Below are 22,500 nucleotides of genomic sequence, written 5' to 3' on the forward strand. Positions count from 1 at the left end.
AGAGGAAGAGGCCTTAACCCTAAAGGAACTTAATCAGGAGAAGTTTTAGCTGGTTGCAACCTGTAGTTTGTCACTAGACATCACTAAATTCCCCTAAATCCTACACACTTCACCTTTAAGAGGCTCCCTTCTGTGATTCCTTGTGCAGATCTCTACACAACATTTACAGCAACCTAAATTTTTTTAAATCTATGTATTGGCATATGAATGCTGTTGTATAACAGACTTGAAAATGTGAAGAGATGCAGGGGCCAGACTGCAGGTCGGTCCAAACACTGATGCTCTCGACAGGTGAAGCTGCTGCAGAATTTCAGGAGAATACATCTAATGATTGCTTTAAATGTTTCATAAAATTCACTAAATTCATGCTTTTGGCAGTGGTACTGAGGTAGTTTCAAGCCTCCAGTTGCCATGGCAACCCTATTTCTACAATACAGAAAGAAGGCTACAGTACATGTGGGCCAAGTAATAACAAATATACCTTCTCCTGCAACCCAAAATTTGAATGCCCTCCACTGGGCCAAAGAGTAACATTTTAAATATATATGACTGACAGATATAGAAACACACAAATAAAACCTGACAAAAAGTACACTAAACAAAAACACTTTTTTCTTACACTTTTTCATGAGTGGAAATAGTTGATCTAGTACTTCTACTTCTTTCTATGCACATAAAATGTTTTGCTTCTCCAGTTTTGTTCATAAATTTGTTTAAATCAGTGTTACTGAGCACTTTGGCAACAAAGTTTATAATCCATCCATCTGACAACTGTGGCATATCTTGATGCTGAAAAAACAGCATCATTACTACACTGGTGTGCCTCGGGTCTGGTTACAATAGAAGGCAAATTTGTGAGCAAATTTGGAGAAAAATAAGCTTTTTATGTGCACAGAAAAAGTCTTAGACTGTTATTAGCTATGAGTGGAAACATGAATAGAGGTTTGATGGAAATAAAGCCACAATCTGTTGTTTTTAGATGGGTGGAACAATTCTAATGACATCTAAGTGACATCAAATGAGTTTTTACTGTTATCTGGGAGCCAAATAGGGTGCACAAATGGACCTAAAAATGCCAATTTCAAGATCTCGCCTCGGAATTTCTTTACTTAATATCTGCCCATGGTTGGATGTTGTTTTATGGTTTCCTGGAGCTTTTGGGCAAATGCTTCATTATTTCAAAGGCATACTCACTCTGAAACTGTAATGTTTTTTTCAGGCGAGGACAAATATTTCTAAATTCTGTCTTGTTCCTTCATCTAATCTGGTCCAGTAGCATCTATACTGATGCTTACAGTCCATCTCCCACTTGTGATGGTTAGTTAAGACCTTGATTATTCAAATGGGCCTTAGGGCTGGGCAATATGGCTTTAAAATAATATCACAATATTTTTAGGCTATATTGCGATACACGGTATATATCTAAATATTTTAAAATCTTCTCTAAAGTACTGTAAAATACTAACATATAAAATCATGAAAAGAACTACAGTTACAAAGTAGCTACTGCCATATATAAATTTACATGAACTATAATTAAGTTAAATAAAATACTGTTATTATGTTTAATAATGTGAAGCATAAGGTAACAAAAGCGCTGAGATAATAATAGTTAAATAAAATGTTTTAATTAAATAAATCAAAGCAGAACCCATTGTGCTGAGACCTTGTCTCAGACCAAAAGTGTTTATGTTTTTGCTGTGGCCTTGAAGCTTGTGTCAGTGTTAGCAGAAAGTTAAACTGTAATTATGGTATGAGGATTCATCCACTGCGAACAGCGAACAGCTTTCCAGTTCATGTACTGCAAAGATTTCCAAGTCATACTGGTGCTCCATATTTGCAAAATGCGACTAAATAGGTTCGATCGGAGCTCTGCAAAAGCCCTGCTTTTTGTGTGTGTGTCTGTGAGAGGTAGAAAGCTGTAGGAGAGAAAGGGTAAAACAAAACACCAAAGTGAGTCTCATGCTGATGGCTAAATAAACAACAATGTCAGTGTCTTGTGCTTAATCCTCACGTTCAGTATCATTTTCCAGCTCCTCCATGCTTGTTTGTATTGGTGCCATATGGGCCAACGTATAGCGATATTAGATGATGCAAACAAAAGAAAAGATATAGCACATTGTCGTCAGACGATATATGGCATTTGGGCCATAATGGGTCTTGTAGTTGATGAGTTATACTATACTTAAATGAAGACTATTTTAAAAGTAGAGACCTGAAAAAGGGAAGCAGGTTATAACAATTTCAACTCATGAAAGATGGGGGCAAAAACAGTGTTTATATTTCTGCTTGGTGTAAATCAAATGTGTTACATAAAAATGAGTCTACTCATATGTGTTCTTAAAGATGATACTGAATAAACTTCTAGCTCCTGAGGCAAGGTATTCAGTGTAACAGGGGCCCTGATGGCAAAAGACTAATCGGATTTAGTCTTCATCCTCAAATGCAGTATTCATCGGCGCACAGCGAGGCCACAGATCACACTCTGAATCAGAAGGTTGGCTATGTGTTTCACGGCTTTCAAAAGGCACTTCTAACCTCGTTGGAGATGCCAAAATGTTGCCTGTATTTGGATAACACTGCGTATCACTGTAACGTTAATGTCTTTGTTTCATCAGATGTAAAAGGCTTTCATTGTTAGATTTGTATCGACAGAAACCAAAAAGCAAGAGAGGACTCCGAGAGAAATTGATTGAACAAAACACAATTACATTTCACCCAATATCATGCATACACTATCACAAAATCAACCACAAATAATGACCATCATTGTCTAAATAATAACACTAATAAATGGGAGTCTGCCGTCTCTCCCTCATCATCAACACAACAGCTGCTGCAGTGAAAGAAAGTTTTACATGTCTGTCTGTCTTTGTTTCTCTTTTTTACTGCAGCTCAGACATTATGAAGTGAATAATGATGTGTGTATCCTCAGGCAGGCTGTTAAGTCTCTCCACTGTCAAACACGACCTGAGCTCTATAGGCAGTAATCCATCTAAAGTGTAAAGTAAATGAGTTGCAACAAGTCTGGAGTTTTTGGAAGGCCTTCAATCCCTCGCAGCCGAATAATAATCATTTGAACACTTTTTGAAAACATCAAGACTGTTTGTTTTTTTTTTTACTTAAGGGTGATAAATACTAGAAAACAACAAATATTTCACTTCAAGGATCAAAAATCTGCTAATCTGAAACCATGGGACTCCAAATTTAATCAAACTGAACTGCTCATCTTAAATCTGCATGTCTGAGACTTTAGAATCTCAGAATCAGAGCAATAAAACACAGGTGAAGGTAATCTCAGCACATAAAACATAAGAGACACAAACTCTAACATAAATCCTCAAACCTGACATCTTTATGTTTCTGTTTGTATCCTGAGAGAAACCTGATGTTTGTTTCAAACTAGAATTACAGATAGCTATTGTATGCCTCTGTGCACTAGTCAAATTTCTCCTGCAGTTTGCATCCACATCTGTGAAAACATGACTGCTTCACATCTTCCACCTTGCAACACAGAGGATCTATACAATTAGCACAGTGTCAAAACAATACTTACCAATTTAGTATCTGATCAAATGTCTCCCCTTCTGTTCCTGTAATATGATAATGTCACAGTGACGTTGACTTTTGACCTTTTGGATATAAAATGTCATTTGTAAAAGACATTTGTATGACATTTTGCCAGAATTTATATATATATATATATATATATATACATATATACATATATATATATATATATATATATATTCCTTAAATTATAGCTATAAACATGTTTTGTGAGATGTAAGTGACCTTTTACCACCAAACTCTGATCAATTCATTGTTAAATCCATGTGGATGTTTTTGCCAAAGCTTATTGGCTTATATACCTTATTCCCTGAGGGTGTTTGTGAAATATCGTGTTCACAAGAACGAGATAGATGCAAGGTCACTGTGACCTTGACCTTTGACTATGAACACCAAAATCTAATCAGTTAATCCCTGAATCCGAGCGGTTGTGCCAAATTTGAAGGTGTTCCCTCAAGATGTTCTTGAGATATCACGTTCACAAAAATGACACCTATGAGGTCACAGTTACCTTGACCTTTGACCTATGACCACCAATCTCTAATCAGTTCACTGTTGAGTCCAAGTGAACATTTATGCCAAATCTGAAGATATTCCTCAGTTCTTGAAATTTCACATTTGCAAAAAATCTGAAAGACATGCTCATAGTAACTTTGACCTTTGACCACCTAGAACTAATAAATTCATCATTTAGTCTAAATTGTGCCAAATTTGAAGAAATTCCCTCAGGCTGTTTTTGAGATATCGCAATCTCAAGAATGGGTGGACAGATGGACAGATAGACGAACAACCTGATAAAACAATGCCTGCGGCCACAGCTATCTCCAGCACAAAGTTAAAAAACACAAGCTTTAATTCACGTTTATGCCCCTGGTCCAACAGGCACGTGTCACATCCTGTCATAATTAAGTCAGGAAACAGGAGGGCCACTCTAAAACACTCATTCATCACATCTTATTATTTAGCCACCACAACTCGGGTGGGAATTAATTTTAAGCGTGAAGAAACCCAATTAAATCTCAGTGAGAGGGAGCTAATAAGTTTGTCATTCTGTGCTCGTGCATATACAGTAAAGTCTGCGTATTTGCATGCACAATATGTATTTGAGAGTGTGCATGGTAATTCTACACACCAGAAAGCAGTTCATATTAAGCAGCAGCTGTGTGGCTAGCGTTGCCAGTTTGTTAAAACAGTTTCATCAGTGTGGGTTCGTTAGGATGCACAGCCAGGTTTCAATGTTCATTCACTTATGCCTGGGCCTTACATGCAATGGGCATTATTCAGCTGAATTATCCCATTCTGCAGCTGACCTTTCTCTTGTCGAGGCCAGTGAAAGGCTTCAGGCTCACCGCGGCCAATAAATATCTGCAGGACGAGGGCTAATGAGCAGCTGCAGGAATCAAAATAAACAAAATATATGAGAGGAAAAAAAGAGATCAGTGCAGAACAAGGTAGTACTTCAAAAGCTAAAGGGCACCGTCACATGAATTTAGAGTCTAGTTAAACTGTACAAATGATTTAAATAACAAAAACAAGAAATGACATGACAAACAATGACATAATCCAGAGACCATGCCATACAAGCTGAAACACAGGCTAGGGCAACAATATTAATTCCAACAGGAGCACAGACTGGTGCAGATGAGTGGGCGTGTGCGTGTGTGTCTCCTCTCGCTTACTCTTTTTCTCCTGACACTCACAACCTGAACAGAAACTTGTTAGTCTTGAAGGTGATGGACTGGCTCACAATATCCTTCAAGTCAGTACAGTTTCAAGTTGAAAAGCTTTCAGTGTAAAACTGTAAAAACATCACAATAAACCTAACAGCTCAACAAGTCAGCCAGGTCCAAGCCTGACAGGCTGCTCTTTTGTCTGCTTTAGGCTACAGCCGATCTGGAGCCTCAAAGTTATGGCTGTGTTGCTCAAAGATCAAAGATCAGGACCAAAAGTGACCAGTGTGGGTTAAAATGTGCTGTATGGGAAGTTGGGACAAGCAAAACATACAACATGGTTACAAGTCTATCTCCATGAAAAGAAGCATATTTCCCAGCTGAAGTTAAGATCACTTTGCTCACTCACAGAGCTCTGATCAGGCACAATCATGTCTTGCACAGCTCATAGTACTGTGTAATCCCATAATCTCTCCAGAACACTGCACTAAGAGAATGCAGGGTTACTTGTGGCTCCTAAAGCAGGGGTGCTCAACATGCTTTGCTTGGGGGCCACTTCTGCAAAATGATGAGAGCTATGGATGTTCCAAGGATTTTAGAATGTTTAAAGGACTTAGGGATATTTCTCGGACATTAGGACTTTTCTAGGAATTTGGGACATTTCTTATTATTATGGCAAGTTTGCAGGACTTTAGGACGTTTCAAGGATTTCATGACTTTTCTTAGTCTTTAGGACATTTGTAGGATTTAAGGACATTTGATGGATTTTAGGACATTTCCTGGACTTTAGGGTGTATCTCAGATCTTAGGACATTACTGGGATTTCAGAACACTTCTAGGAATTTAGGAAATTTATTGGATTTTAGAATGCTTTGAGGATTTGAGGATATTTATCAGCTTTTAGGACGTTTTTAGGATTTAAGGACTTTTCTAGGATTTTAGGATTTTTCTAAGATTTAAGGACTTGTCCAAGATTTTAAGACATTTCTCTGATTTTAGGTCATTTGTGGGATTTACAGATATTTCTCAGAATTTAGGACCTTCCCAGGATTTTATAACATTTCTATGATTTTACTACATTTCTAGGATTTTTGTACATTTATGAGATTTTAGGATATTTCTGAGATTTTAAGACATAATAGGATGTCAGGACTTTTTATGTGTTGGACCCCAACGATATGATGCTGTGACGTCTTTTTTTTAACCTCACTGTAGCAAACATGGATGAAAGCAATGCAGGTTTTTATTTGTTTGCAGGAAAATTTAACAGGGTACCTTAATTAGCCAAAGCCAAAATATAATTTGTTATTTAGCTGGAATTAGGTGACTTTGCAATCAATTAGACCTCTGATGTAGAAATTAACAGGGCAAATAGTTATTCAATCTATAGCAAGAATGTGTAAAACAGACAAAACTGGTGAAAACTCTAAAGCATATACTTCTTTTAAAATTGAATTTGCAATGCAACAAAGCCAACAAACCTAACATTGCTGAACATGTTGAAACTGGACTGTAACTCTTTCCATGTTTTTTTCATGGAATGGTTATCACTTAACAAAACAAACAAAATAACACAGTGATCTGACCCCAATACGATTAATAATGACAAATGTACTCCATATTTTATGCACTGCAGAAAACATTCCGCTCTATGTTGGTTAATTTCTATGTAACAATGATAAATTGGTATCGTTTATTTCATGCAACTCTGCGGACTGGAACTGTACATCTTAAAAAACAAATACAAAGTTCAGTTTGTCCATGTGTGTCACAACCAACAGAACAAATCACATATCAATTATGTTTTATGTCGTTGCAAAAACAAACGTGTACCTGATCTGAGTGAAAATGGGGCCTGAGCAGAGCAATGATGCAGATTGTTGTTTGCTGTCAGACACTTAGTCTAGCCTGCAGGGTTGGTTTAGTATGATGCAACTGTCGGCACTGCTGGAGTCATCGCAGCCAACTGCCACCCAAGTGATGCTGACTGCACATTCTCTCTCTCTCTCTCTCTCTCACACACACACACACACACATATGATCTCCCTCACACAACACCTCATCCCCTCCTCCTCTGAGCTCCTCTGCCATCTTTACAAAATCTCTTTGTGCCTCTTACTCTCCTCTCCCACAGTGTATGATCTGATCTGAGTCGCGCCAAGATGAGCTGGCCTCAATAAAAAGGCTAAGAAAGCCCCTGCTGAGCAGAAGCCCACCTCCAAAAGGAGAGTCGGGGAGAGAGAAAAAGGAGAGCAGCAGTGGGGTAGCTGACCCGAAACCTAATAACCTTAATTAGACGGGACACGTAGGATGAATGGAGCCAAATAAGGTCAAGAGGAAGGAAAGAACATGAAAATAAGTCAATGTTTAAAGAGGGGTGAGAAAAGGACAGAGACAAAGTGGAGAGAGAGGACAAGGGAGAGTTGATATCACTGCTTAGGGAGTTTTTATTGGCTGCTGTAGAGAGACATCTATCAAGATCAAATAAGGAACAATATGGTTAAGTACCCCCAAACACTGTTTGGGCGGTGGGAAGAATGTATCTACATTAACGGTTGGTTCTTTTGGAAGTGATTTTTCATTCTGTATCGCTAAATTAATCGCCTGCATCGGAAGAATAAGTGAGAGTCAGGATCCATAGGGAACCACTGATGTTCAACCAGGATGGGATCTGACTTATTGAGAGGCCAAGTTGATGCCTTCAGCTCTTTGTCACGTACCTTGGGTATTTTCTGAGCAGCGCTTGTAGTGTAGTGGCGGATTTCCGAATTACAACTATGAAGTCCTTTCTTTATGCCACCTTTACCCAGAACCAAACAACAGTAACAACATGTGTGTGATTTTAGACAGCATGCCAGCAATGCAGAAGCACAAGAGGTGTTACAGATGTGATGTTTTACACAACAGCATCAGCCTCTAGTGTGACATATAACATATGCATCAACAGCTCTTTCTAAACAATAGTAATGACATAACATAACAATAACAATCATTTAGCATCCCTGTTATGTGGCGGCTGACTTTTTCTTCTGCTTGGATGGTAAGGAGCTCCTGGACTTCATTTTTTTAAAAACTTTTCATCAACATTACCGTCTTCTCTTCTTCTTTGAGTTGGCTGCTAACTGCTAATAGCTGCTTTTTAAATCGCCTGCAGTGTGTCACATGCAAAACACATTGTCAAAAGGTCAAACCTTTCCTGCCGGCTCTTCCTTTTACATCAACCTTGATTCTGCACTACTCCTACCTCGGCTGCCTGTTTAAAGGTGAGACAACATTGCCCCCCCCCCAATCCAAAATTGTTTCAATGTTAACAATCTGAACATCAATTTATTTCACGAATAGAAATAATGTTCAGAGTCGATTCTGTTTGCTGCACTTGTGGCAACATAAGAAAACATACTGGTGTTGCTGATATCTGAAAGATAATTAGGCAGGTGCCAATGTTACTGTTTGGCCACCAGTGACAGTTGATGCAAATAGACACTCCCAAATCCATGCAAAACCAGACATTTTCTTATTTAGCATTCATTCTCATTTCTTAAGTCTTATATATCAATCCAGTTTTCATGTGTTTCTTTCTGCAATAAACACTTATTTCAAGTAATACTTCCTTGAGTGAAATCCAGGACGCTCGTCTGCTGAAATGTTTCTTTAAAATCTTAAGCGTCCACATTTTCAGAATCTGTAATTGTGGACTGTGATGTTACATAAAGCCTCGTGGCAGGTGGTTCTTAGTTCTTATATTACAACTGGGACCATTTCATAGTGGGCAAGGACACGGCGACATGAAAGGAAAGAGCTTTCATCTTTTTTTGATCCAAGGCTGAGGGGAGAGCGAGCCCAGCCGCAGGGCATCAAAGGTTCATTTAAACATCTTAAACTGGGGGAGACCTCAACCAGAATACGGCTAATACTGGGTTACTTTGTAAATCTAAATGGAGCTTGTGTCTCGATCTGCGTTTCTGACTCACTTCAGCACAGCTGCTCCGGGAAGAGACGTGGCTGAGAGACGGGAAAAAAGGAAGAAAAGGAGGGTGAGAAAGGACCGATATAGACATCACAAGCTGTGCTGTCCACTCTGAACCAAGGTGGAAAAAAGACACAAAGAGAGACGAGTTAAGAAGTGTGAACACATGAGAGCGAGCAGCAGATGGGCCAATAGAAAATGGTTTATAAAAATGAGGCTAAATCTGGCCCGTGCTACAGACGCAGCTCTTTGTCACGGCTGCATCACACAGTGAGCTCCGTGAGCGCTTGGATCACACTTTTTTGGGTTGTGTAGTATTATTACTTTGAAATGCAGCAGTGATGACAATGTTAAAGTACAGTCTGTCAGCTTTAATACTGGGGTGTTTCCATCACAGCCGGATGAATGTTGGGAGAACTAAAGCCTGCTCTTAGTGCATGTTCTCCTGGTCTACGGGTGCCACAAGTATTTGGACAGATTAAGATTACATTTGAAAAGTCGTCACTCTCACTATCAAGAATTTTAATATACCCTGACAGGACTTGGTATGAAAGAAGCAGATTAAAGGACAGTCTGCTGGTAGTTGTGCAGAATGGCAAAAGTATATCTTCAGTCACTGGGGCATGAACCTGTTGTTCCATAATGCTAAAAGATCTACTATATGATATCATAGGTCACTCTGCCTCTTCAAGGCGGGAATTTCACACCGTTATTTCACCTTGTTCTGTATAAAAGGCACAATAGCAGAATTGTGGGACAGAGCTGTCTCCCTTTTAAGCTGAGTAACAGTACCGAAACAATGTCTGTGTGATGTTTTGACAGCATGTTATGTGTGTGACCCACTGTAGGAGACTTTAAAAGCGTTCAAAGTAGAGGAACTGCAATCGAAAATGTCCAGAAACTGTGTTCCGGGAGCTCCTTACCCTCTGAGTAGAGGGCGAGATCAGCTGCCATGTAACAGGGGGGCTAAATGATTGTTATTGACATGCTTTGTCATTGTTTTTGTTTATAAAACACCAATGATGCATATGTTGTATATCACAACAGAGGCAGACACTGTTGTGTCAAACATCGGTTTTGTTTCTGTAATGCCAGCATGCTGTCTAAAATCACACACTGCAGCGACATGATGACACCTGTGTTTGATTCTGTGTAAAAATGTGAAGGAGGCGTAAAGAGGGGACTTAGTAGCAGCTCTATGTTGCCATCTCTGCATAAAGTAGGACTAGTGTTTCCCCCAGAATTAGAATCTATGTGTGGCAATAGCTGATGATGGCAAACTTTCCATTTTGTTTTTTGCGTGTGTGTCCTCCCATATTATCAATCTGCAAGTGAAAGCAAACTTTTAGATCTGGCACAATGCAGGATCACTTTCACTGTGACTGACATTCTGCTGCTCCATCTGTGCCCACGTACAATGAAAAACCATTGGGACCAGCTCCAAATATATGAAATCAACATGTGGCAGCAGATGTTCTAAATGTGGTGGGCTGCCACATATAAATAATTGTGAGGGAAACCCTGGCTTAGAAGAATAAACTGGATAACATATAAACCTACTACTTGAAAATACAAAATGAACAAATATGTAAGCCAAGCAGCATCCAGGGCCATGAGAGAATGAAATAAATAAATAATAAGCCCTATGCTGCAATGCTAAAGAACAATGCTGTTTCTTTATTCAGAGTTACATGTTTACGGCTTCAGACTCAATATTTTAGTAGGTGATGTATGTATGTAGCCACCAAAACAAATGATTTAGCAGGAGACATTAAAAAGTAAGTGTTCTCAGCCCATTTATGGAACTTAAATTAGCACCATTAGCCTTAAAACATTTCCCCTCTTTTATATTAAAAAAAACCAACAGATTTTGAAATGTACTTCACAAATGAAAAATGTAAATCTCAAAAATTATGAGTTTAGATTACTGAGACATTTAAGTTTTATTCCATGTGTTTTGCAGAGCCTCAAGGTTTTTGTTTTTTCCTTTCCTTGACCTATTTGTTGTGCAACTAAAAATTAATTTCACATCATTTTTAATGTTATGAAATATTTTTCCTACAATTTTAATAACGAAAATCTGGATAATACAAACTCCATGTAATGAATGTATTCAATGACATGAAAAATGGTTTAATTACCAAGCTAGCAGACAGCAAGAGAGAAAACTGACAGAGCTGGGTCAGAAATATGCAGGTGCTTTAGTCAACCTACTTCTGAGAACGCATTGTTTCAAAAATGACAAAGAATTTCGAGTGGTATCTGCCACTAGCCCTTTTAACACAGAGATCACATCATACAGCCATCTCTATGCCATTCTTAAGACAGAACCAAACAACATGTTGCCCTGGTTTATGATTTTAGACAGCATGCCAGGATCGTGGAAACAAAAGAGGCGTGATGTTTAACACAACAGCCTAGGCCGCATATAAAATACACGTTGGTAGATTTTCCTAAACAATAACAATGATATAACATGTCAATAACCATCTAGCATCCCATATGGCAGCTGATCTTGTCCTCTGCTTGGAGGGTTAGAAGTTCCTGGACCTTATTGTTTTCACTATTCGTGGACATTTACAGCCACTGTTCATCTTCTTTGAGTTAACTACTAGCTGCTACTGCTTTTTGAATCTCCCGCGGTGGGTTGCACACATAACACCATCAAAACATCTAAACTGTTCTGCCAACCATTCCTTTTATACAGACCATGTATTGACACTGTGACTACAAAATGGCCAGGCAGCAACCGGCACAACAATTCCACCTTGAACAGCCATTTTTTGCATTGTAAACTGTATTATGCAAGGTGCAACAATGCAAAGATGGACAAGAACAGCAACGGTAAATTAAGCAGCGGGCCTTAGCAACAGATTACAAGGCTGGCAAGGAAATTGTGTGCATCAAGTGTTTTAAACAGACTTTAAAATGTCACACTCCTGCAGCAAAGATTAAGCAGGAACATGTATGACTCGGGCATCCAATTCCTGCTGGGCTCAATGCTTTAACACACATGTACATTTTAAGCTACATAGCAAGAACATTAAGTTTTAATAGTGGTGTGATGATTTTACTGCACTGTGGGTCTTTAATGATTCATCTACGGAGAATTTAAATGCACACAAATTGTAAATGAAACACTGAAATCATTATTGCATCATGCTTTTGAAGAAAAATGTGCTTCTCTATCCAATCTGTATATTGACATCCATTCATACAAACCTACAATAATTCAAGTAAAACAAATGTAAGCCTAGAGAGGCATGTATGAACACTTCAGAGCAGATTTACCTGCATTATTCTGAGAAGAACAGCATGCATTATGCAGTATTTTGGCTTTTCAGGGGTCACATGCTCCTGCATTACACAGCAGAGACAACTGGCATTATATCTGTTCATATTTTCCGGGATTTTACTGCATTCTCGTCTCTGAGCAGAGGAGATTCTGAGCCACTGGCTTGTAATTGTTGTTCTTGTTCTTGATGTTGTTTATGGTTAATTAATGAGCTGGTGGATCAAAGGGAGAATCCCTTATCCCACTGGAAGTTTCGACCCATATCTCCTCTCCATCCTCCAAAAGCGCTCTCCCTCTGCTTATCGATACAACACAGCAGATATAAAAACACACCATGGGAAAACAAAACAACAAAAAAATAAAAACTTGCTGTAATTGTAACTGCATAGTCACAAGACCCTGAATGTAGTTAGAGTCTGTTTGTTTACTGGGTGTGAGTCAGACGTCTGCAGAACGATTTGGGTTAGGATGATCCAGCCTCTGAGCTACAGACGAGTTAGTTTATAGCTCTACTGTATGATGTAATGAGGCCTTAATTTGAGGCGCAAGGACCTGCAGTCTAAATCCAAATTACATAAATTTACAAGACATTTTTCATGACTCACATATGCAGGAAGTCTTGAGTAACAGCAATGACTGACAGAAACATACTGCAGCTGCACAGGGTATTTTACAACAGCTGGTGAGATTTCTGCCTTTTAGAGCTCATCTTACAGCCTGTGTTATGATTAACACATTCAAACATCGTAACACATTTTGATCACAAACCAAATGGACAAATTACAAAACAGTTTTACTTTGCAGGAAATTCTACTGGATATTATGCTTGTGCTGTATGTAATATTTCATACCTTCACACCTTGCTGAAATTTTACTGGGGTATACGGCATGGCGGTATACATGTGCAAATAAAATTTCAGAAATGTCCTGAAATCCAAGAATCGTTCTAAAATCCTAGAAATGTCCTAAAATCCTTGAAACATCCTTAAATCCAAAAAATGTCCTAAAATCCTAGAAACATCCTGATATCCTAGGAAGATGCTAAAATCCTAGAAACTCCCTAAGGTCCTAAATGTCCCAAAGTTCTTGAAATGCCCTAATATCCGAGAAACATCCTAAAATCCTGGAAATATGCTTAAAGCCTAGAAATGCCAGAAAGTCTATTAAATGTCCTCACATCTTAGAAACATCCTCAAATCTTCGAAATGTTCTTAAATCCTAGGAATATCCTTAAATTCTACAAAATTCCGGAATCCTAGAAATGTCCTAAAATTCTAGCTATAGGCTAAAATCATAGAAAAGTCCCAAAATCCAAAAATGTCCTAAAATCCTAGAAACACCCTTAAATCCTAGAAATGTGTGGGGATATTGTGACTAGCCTTGTGCTTCTTTATCAAAGCAGCTGTTAGTTAAAGCAAGTTGAGTATCCCTGATTTACAGATTACACAATAACACACAGACTATCAGTCTGTTTACACAAATAATATTGAGACAAATCTATCTCAATATTAAAGAGACACAACCTGATGGTCATTGACAGGGATTCAAAAAAGTCTTACAAATTACACTATTTATCAGTAAAGCCCCTGAAAACCTTCAAACTACAAAAGCGAGAATGAAGCTGTTTTCAGAGTTAGTTTAGTTGTCACATGACATAAGTACAGCGGCACATATGGAACGTGATCTCAGCTGGTTGAACTATACGTGTAGTTGTGTATTCAGATCTATATTCTGTCAGACAAACATACTTTTAGTCTTTGGCTTTTACTTTTAGTCTCTGGCTTTTCCTTGAACTTCACTTTGTATTGTTTTTTTTCAACTCATGGTTTAGTTCTCGAGAAATTCTTCAAAAGACTGAAATTAGGTTTTTCAGAAACACAAAGATACCCCGCCTTCACTCGAGAGCAGTCCTTGAACGTCTTGATTTGCAACAGCCAGAAGTGGCTTAAAAAAAATTTAAAAAATCCTGGTGAGTTTGAAAATCTGAAGTGCCTGAGGAGAGGTAAGCCTCGATGCTTGTCTCAGTTTCATCTGAAAACTGAGAAGCTGCTGAGAAATCCTCCTTTCTTATTTTCATCGTGCTCAACTGTGGCTGTTTTTACTGACAACCGAGAAACACTGACAATAACAATATTGACAAGATGCTGACATCACTCTATAACAAAGGGCAACGCATGTAATAATAGACACCAAATGCCAAATTCTTGCTGATATCATTTGAGTTTCATAATTGATTAAAATGTAATTAAAAAGAGAGACGTGCGGGTGAGTGTGAATGTTTTGCGGGCCGAGGGTTCAGAGAGGTGCCGCTGTGCCGTAAACCTTCAGCCCGACACCAACAGCTTGTGTGCACTGATAAGAGGATGTGTTACATCACTGCCTGCCCACCTTCCCCTCATCACTCGAGCCTCACAGATCAATGTCATGGCAGCTTTTCTCAGAAACCTCGGTGGACATGTTAACTGCATTGTGTAATTTGTTTTTATTACGCACACAGACAATGAAAAGCACCGTGCAATAAGGCTGAAAATTAAAATGCTTCTGCCTCTATCCCCTCGAGTTGTTGGAGTTTCTTTTTTTTTAAATCTCTCTGTTACTCATTTGCTTTTTTTTCTTCATCATTTCATTGTCTCTTACTTGAGACGAGCACCAGCCCGTTGGGATGTGCTGAAGTGCCCTCCCACTCTGATAGCTTTTTAAGCCCACTTAGATCAGACATCCATGAAGATTCATGTGAGAAATCTCACTTATCCAGACAAGACTCTTGCACATCTGCTGAATGCATACATGAGCACACCTCGTGCCGCTCTCTCACTGTCACTGGAGCTGAGCGCTGAGGGAGCAGCGAGCGTGACACAGCGACGAAGAAGAAGGTGGCAGCAGAATGAGAGAGAAGGTCCTGGAGTGTTCAGAGGGTAAAAAATAAATGCTTTCTCCTCAAGTCAGTGCAGTGGATCACGCTATGCGTGAAAGACTGGGATCACTGGAGGCAAGTTTAACGACAATATGGCCAATTTGGAAATCACCTTAAGAGGAAACCTGCAAAAACTAATACAGAAACTCCATAAAAGTTGGCCCTGCTGGTTAAATCACATAAACTTCCTGCTTTTTTGAGTTTTCTTTCTCTTTATTTGACAGCACAGCTGGAATGAAAGGGGAGAGAGGGAATGACATGCAGCAATGAGCCTCGCGTTAGAATTAAACCCACAGCCGCTGCATCGAGGACTTAGCCTTTGTACCAACCCTACCAGGTGAGCCGGCTGCCCCAGAATCCCTCTTGCTTTGAGGTGACAGTGGAATCCACTGAACCCTCCTTCTGCTATAGTTAGCAAAGTTTCTGGACCTGTAAGGCTCAGACCTGCGTAATGGCCAGCAGTATGCTATTCCAGCTGGTTCTCATCTCCATTTCTTCCTCAGTGTTTACTCATTTTTTACCAGGGCTGGGCAATAGAGGCTGAAAATTACATCGCGATATTTTTTAGGTGATATCTCAATACATGATATATATCTCAATATTTTAAAATCACTTCAAACGCACTCCATTAATGCTAGAACTTGAAGACAGAATCAAACATGACTTTTTCTTTTCTTTTTTTTTAAACCAAACTCCCTCTATGATATGACAATATTGTAGGAATGACTATTTGTACTTTGAGTAAATATTAGCACAATTCCATTTTTGATCAGTAATCATTGATAATGTAGACATAATGACTAAGTGGGTAAAGGCATTATTAAACAAGCAGAACTGTCTGATATGATGAGAAAAGTGTACTGTAAAGCAGCCTTTAAAAATGAGGGAAAAAAACATCTGCCTCTCCTCTGGTCCCACACCAGCCGGGCTCTGATGATGTTTAAATACACCTTTCATGCTGAACTAAAGTGTGTTTCTTATTCCACATCACAATATAACAATATCCAGTATGTAATATATAGTCTCATATCTCGATACGATATAATATCGTTATATTGCCCAGCCCTAATGTTTACATTTGAAAACCTCAACCTGGCAAGCAGCTAACAGAAGTCAGCAGGAGAAGAGCTTACAGACTAGTGAGCTGATTTTCTCATCCTGATTAGTGACATGCCACCACCGTCCAATGCCAACTACAAAAAGCACCACCAAGACTTGCAAAATAGACTTAAGAGCCTAAATTTAGCACATGTTTAGCACAAGTTTAACACAAATTTAGCAGAGCTGACAGAGAGGCAGCTGGAAGCATTCCCGCCTACATCATGCAGGCAGCACAGATGTTAAGGGTGAATATTTGCTAGGGAAGCACTTACAACCTTTGGCTACCCTCACGGAGCCTTTCTCAAAACCTGGAAATGATCAAGAGCAGACAGACAGGAAGAGACAAAAAAAACTGAACAACATAGAATCTGAAAAACTCATCTAACACCACATCTATGAGCTTCAAACCCAGTAACACACTGAAACAGGAGCTTGTCCAGCCTGAGGACAAACACCCAGACAAAAGCAGAGGAATGTAATAAATGCAGCTGAGTGCAGCCAGGAATGCACAGATTTGTACATTGGGGAAACTAAACACCCACTCTGCAAATGCGTGGCACAGTGTTCACGCCCACACAGGGTTTAAAGCCTACGATTCCAGACTAGTCTTTCCGAACTGAAGAGGCCTCACTGATGAGAGGCAATACACCTTCAACAAACTCATGCATGTTAAGTTGCCTGTGATATGGTACCTAGAATTTGCTAGGAGCAAAATACTCCAAAAAACACTCCAGCAGCAGCCAACGTGGCTATTCGCTTCACCTTCAGTAGCTGCGTTTACATCGAGACTTTTTCTCAATCTGATTGAAGGTTTCAGATCAACTGTGTACATGGGATGTCCTCTAATACGATCCAGTGTTTACATGCGCGTAGAAGCTGTGGGACATGTGCATAAATTATGAATAGAGTAACTTAACAGGGATGCCAACTCTTGCATCTACGATGACACATACACAACTGACACTTTTCACACAGTCTCAAGCCACAAGTGCATTTTCTCACAGTAAAAAATAAATAACAGACAATTTCTGACAGCAGCACAGCGCTCTCCCTCTCCTTTCATGCATAGGCAGGACTGAGTGAGTTACTATGGTTACAGGGCCGCTGGTCTATGCCAGCTTATATCATTTTTTTGTGGACTCAGTTAAATAGGTCATTATACCTTATTTTCCCACTGTCTAAGCATCAAATAATGTTCAGATTGGATTGAAAACAAACTCTTAAGTCCACTTCTGCTTGGAAGACGCCATTTTCTGAAAGTGGATGGACGTATGTCGTCACGTACCCTTATGTGAGGACAGATCATGCGCAGAAAGAACGCAGCCAGAGAGGAATCAGCTTCATCGTTTACATGATACAAATTTTATTTTGATCAGTTTATGAAAAGGTTACGCTCTGCAACAGGTTGAAAATTGAATCAGTTTGCGCCTGTTTAAGCTGACTGAAATGTTAATATGGATCATGGTTAGGCTCCATGTAAAGGTGCCTATAGTGTGAACACATCATTAGACTTATATTCTTCAGATGGACAGGAGCTGAACTCCAAATGAGTGATATAATATTGCTTTATGTCTGCTGGATACGGGCCATAGCCTCTGCTCGCATAGTGTCCTACAAAGCATGAAGCAACTCTGCAACAGTGCAGAAACAACACTGTGGCTTTGCACAAGACATCAGTGATGTACTGTTTAAAACCCCAAATCCAAAGTCGGTGGCCGGTGGAAGTTAAAGGGAAACCTGCCAAACACTGTCTATCTGCACACACAATGACGATGCAGAGGTTGAAAATCAGCAAAGTTTCTCTATAAAGCTGTGACAATCCGCCATATTGCCAAACATTCATTTTAAATGACTCATTCAGATCGTTTATCTTGAGACTTCTTCCTGCCCTGTGCCCGCTCAGCAGGACACATGAACAGAGGAGGATCAAAAGAGCATCTAGTGTCTTGAGGTTTGGCTCAAATATAAACAAAGTCAAAGTCAATATGCTGCATTAGCATCATTAAATCAAATCTGAACTGGGTCACAAACACGGGCGTGTTTCCCAGGTTAATGAAGGCTGAGCCCTGTCCAATATTTATTTGTGTCTGGCAGGCCTGTATGTATCCAACGAGGCTCGATGTGACATTTTCCAAAAATCAATAACCTGGTGAGTCAGATTTTGTCTCCGTCGCTGAAGCGAGACGGCTGAATCAGGAGTGCTGACAGCTGCTCATGTAAAATGGCACAATTTCTGAATCCTCACCTCAGCACCGACAGTCAGGCTGCTGACCCTAAATGGACGGAAGCACGCATGCACGCGCACACACACACACACACACACACACACACACACACACACACACACACACACACACACACACGGGCTGACACACACTTTGACACACACTCTGAATATTAAGGCAACTCCCGTTGAACCAGATAGTTGAGAACAAAGATGAGATGGCGATATAGAGCACTACAAAGTCCCTTCTTTACGCCTCCTTTGCATTTGTTCACAGAACCAAACAACGGGGGAATTGCGTCACTCCAGTGTGTGATTTTAGGCAGCATGCCAGCATTGCGGACACGAAAGAGACACGATGTTTAACACAACAGTGTCTGCCTCTAGTGTGACATATAGCATACTTGTTGGCAGCCCTTTCTCAACAATAACAATGACATACATGTCACTAAAGAACATTTAGCGTCCCTGTTATATGACTGCTGATATCATCTTCTACTCGGAGGATAAGGAGCTCCTGCACCTCACTGTTTTCACTATTTGCGGAAACTTTAAGCTGCTTTTCTTCTACTTTGAATTAGCTGCTAACTGCTGCAGGCTGCCTTTTAAATCTCATCACATCACACACGTCCTGCCCATGGTCGTGTCTCCCTAAACTATGATGAAAATAGAGCTTGATAATAAAAACTATGAAAAAGTGACGAGACAAGATGAAAATGTTAGTGCTGAATTTTCGGACATCCAAAATGAAAGGAGAGGAGAACAGAATGATAAATAGTTTTATGTGATATATTAGAAAAAGATTATAACCAAAAACTGGTAACAGTCGCACTTCCATTCATCATAGATTAGAAGAGAAATCAAGCTGAACTCTGGTGATTTTTCTGCTTCTGAACAATGAGATTGCTAAGTAACGTAATAGTGTTTACAATGAACCTGGGTACATATCCAAAATGTCTCAAATTAGTCACTTGTAGTGGCTGTGTATTTAAAACCATTACCAGAGAGATTCTGACCCTATCAAATGACCATCTATAAGTGTGTGCTTGTGAATCATCCTGTAAACCTCAAAATCTCAGCTGAAGAAAAGTGTGTAGAAATCATTTGTAGTTGTAGAAAAAGTTAAGCCCAAATATGATTTTCATATGATCTTCTAAAACTAAACAGAAATCATGAAGGATAAAAAAGGAGTTCAATGTGACTAAAACTGAAAATCATTTTTGTCTAAAGACTAAGACGAAATCTACAATAGCTGCTGAAATTAACACTGCTGTTCTGTTTATGCAGACACTGCTGCCCCCCCCCACCATCCCAAAATTGTACCTTTACAGAACAGCCAGGCAGCATAACGGTGCGATACTCTGGCCTTGAACAGACAATGTAGAGGGGGCTATCCTCAGCCAGCAGCTTTTTTTACAATATTTGTTATATACAAGTGATTAGAAACACACTTTTGTTCAGTCTATTTAAACAGAGTCGTCAGAGCGCGGCTGGCGTGGGACCAGAGGAGAGGCTGGTGGCCAATGCATCCTGCACCGGTCCTCGCTGTGTAAACCCGATGGAGACAGACAGCCGAGCAAATGGACAAATTAATAAGTAAACACCATTAAAAATGTATCACACATACATGTGCATGAATAAGTGAAAACATAGTTTGGCCAGGCAGGATTATTTCTTGTTAAAGAAATATAAAACCATGGATTATTTATTCATGTGGACGCCCCTCACACCTCATGACTAATTACAAAACAGTCTTTACTTTCTTGTGCTGATGTCACTCTGACTGGGAGGGTCTCCTCATTAGAAAACAGGAAGCTGGATCCAACACACAGCTGGTAACATTACGCCTGCTGTCCACTTATCAAAGATTTTCACCGATCAATACTTTTGAGAGGAATCTGCTCGGGGAGTAGCTCTTGGCACTGTTGAGATTTTTAAATCAATGCAGCTGCAGAAAGTACAATCCTCGGCTTTATTTAGACGGAGTAACTGGGCGAGGATTTTCCCCGGCACAAAACTGTTTTATCATTCTGTCTGTTACTTTGCCCGCTAATGTATTAAATCAGGTATTTCTCAATGCAAAGCTCTGTGTGGCTCTGTGATATCAATAAATCATTACCACATGTAAATTAAATTACTGTCGAAAGACAAGATTATTGGCCGAAACACAATGTTTTGCATTGTGTGGCAGCAGCTGAGACTTGGACAGAATTCCTCTCTAGTAAACAGAGCTAATGCTATCTGAGGTTCTGGCACTGGCAGATGACACGACGAGTGAAATGCAGATGGAAAAAATGTTTATCCTCTTTAGTAAAACAAACCTTGGACAGAAAATTCAACTTTGTCTTTGGAACGAGGAGCAGCGACATTCCTGTGGTCTACGCTGGAGTGATAAAAAAGAGTTTTAAGCCTGATTTGTTGATGAACAGGAACTTTATGAAGGTGGAACACTCAATTTCATGAAGATGTCTTTGTGATACAACTCATGACTGCGTGTTTAATGAAGCAAGAGCCAGCAGACAGTTAGCGTAGCTTAGAATATATAATCTGGAAACAGTTAGTCTGGCTCTACCACCATCTAGCACTTTTAACTCTTTGGACCCCTGGATTTTGCTTATTGTGATGTCATTACTTGGAGTATTTTCAAATGCTTCATAACCCTAAAATCTGCACAATCTGAGCTAAGAGGTTATGTTAGTCAATTAACCGTGAGAATTGAGAATTGATTAAAGTATTGAAATTGTGTCACAAATTGTGTTGTTCACAGTCTGGTCACCTCCCGTTTAGATTATTGCAACTCTCTTCTCTTTGGCCTTCCATATAAAACCCTCCATAAACTACAACTGGTCCAAAACTCAGCTGCCCGTATCATTACACGCACCCCTTTAATCCATCACATCACACCTATTCTACAACAGCTACATTGGCTCCCCATCACATACCGCATCAACTACAAAATACTCCTCCTTACCTTCAAAGCTGTCCGCAACCTTGCCCCACCATACCTCTCTGACCTCCTCCGCATTGCTACACCCACCCGCACCCTCAGATCTTCTTCCTCCATCCATCTCATCGTCCCCCCGCCCGTCTTGTTACCATGGGGAGCAGAGCATTCAGCCGCTCTGCTCCCCAGCTCTGGAACTCACTCCCACCTGACCTCCGTAACTCAGACTCACTACCACATTTCAAATCCAAACTCAAAACCCATCTGTTTAAACTGGCTTACTCCCTCTGATCACAATTGCATTGTCTAATTTTATATTGTATTTCTATATTTTATTTTGTCTCTTTAATATTGTGTCTGCTTTTATGTTGATGATGTAAGGTGACCTTGAGTGTCAAGAAAGGCGCCTATAAATAAAATGCATTATTATTATTATAATTATTAATATATATATATATATATATATATATATATATATTTAAAATCGTTTTTTCATCAGAAAACACAAAACACATCGATCCAAAAGATTTTAAATGTAGGAGCATAAACTAAATATTTCTTAACACTTCACAAGTTATTTTAACTATGTATATAATTTAGTGTTTTTTTAGATATGTTCATTTTTATGAGTAGAGCGCAAAGGCGAGGTGATGGATTTATTATTATGGTTGTTAGTCTGGTGCCATCGTTTTTGCACTGCAAGTAACGTACAGCGATTGTACACACTGCATCCATAACCCTCCAACTTACGCTTAGTTATCCACTGTCGAAAAACTGCATCCGGAACTTTGATAAGCATCACATCTGACATATAG

General features: G+C 39.4%; 1 protein-coding gene across 1 annotated transcript in view; it reads right to left on the reverse strand.

Annotated features, from left to right (window-relative positions):
• snx29 (sorting nexin 29) overlaps positions 1-22,500 on the reverse strand; it is a 179,102-nt gene that overhangs the window by 68,939 nt on the left and 87,663 nt on the right. The gene's annotated exons all lie outside the window — the stretch shown is intronic.

This window comes from Plectropomus leopardus, chromosome 19 (genome assembly GCF_026936395.1).
Source record: "Plectropomus leopardus strain MGB_pleo_1.0 chromosome 19, ASM2693639v1, whole genome shotgun sequence".
Lineage (NCBI taxonomy): Eukaryota > Metazoa > Chordata > Actinopteri > Perciformes > Serranidae > Plectropomus > Plectropomus leopardus.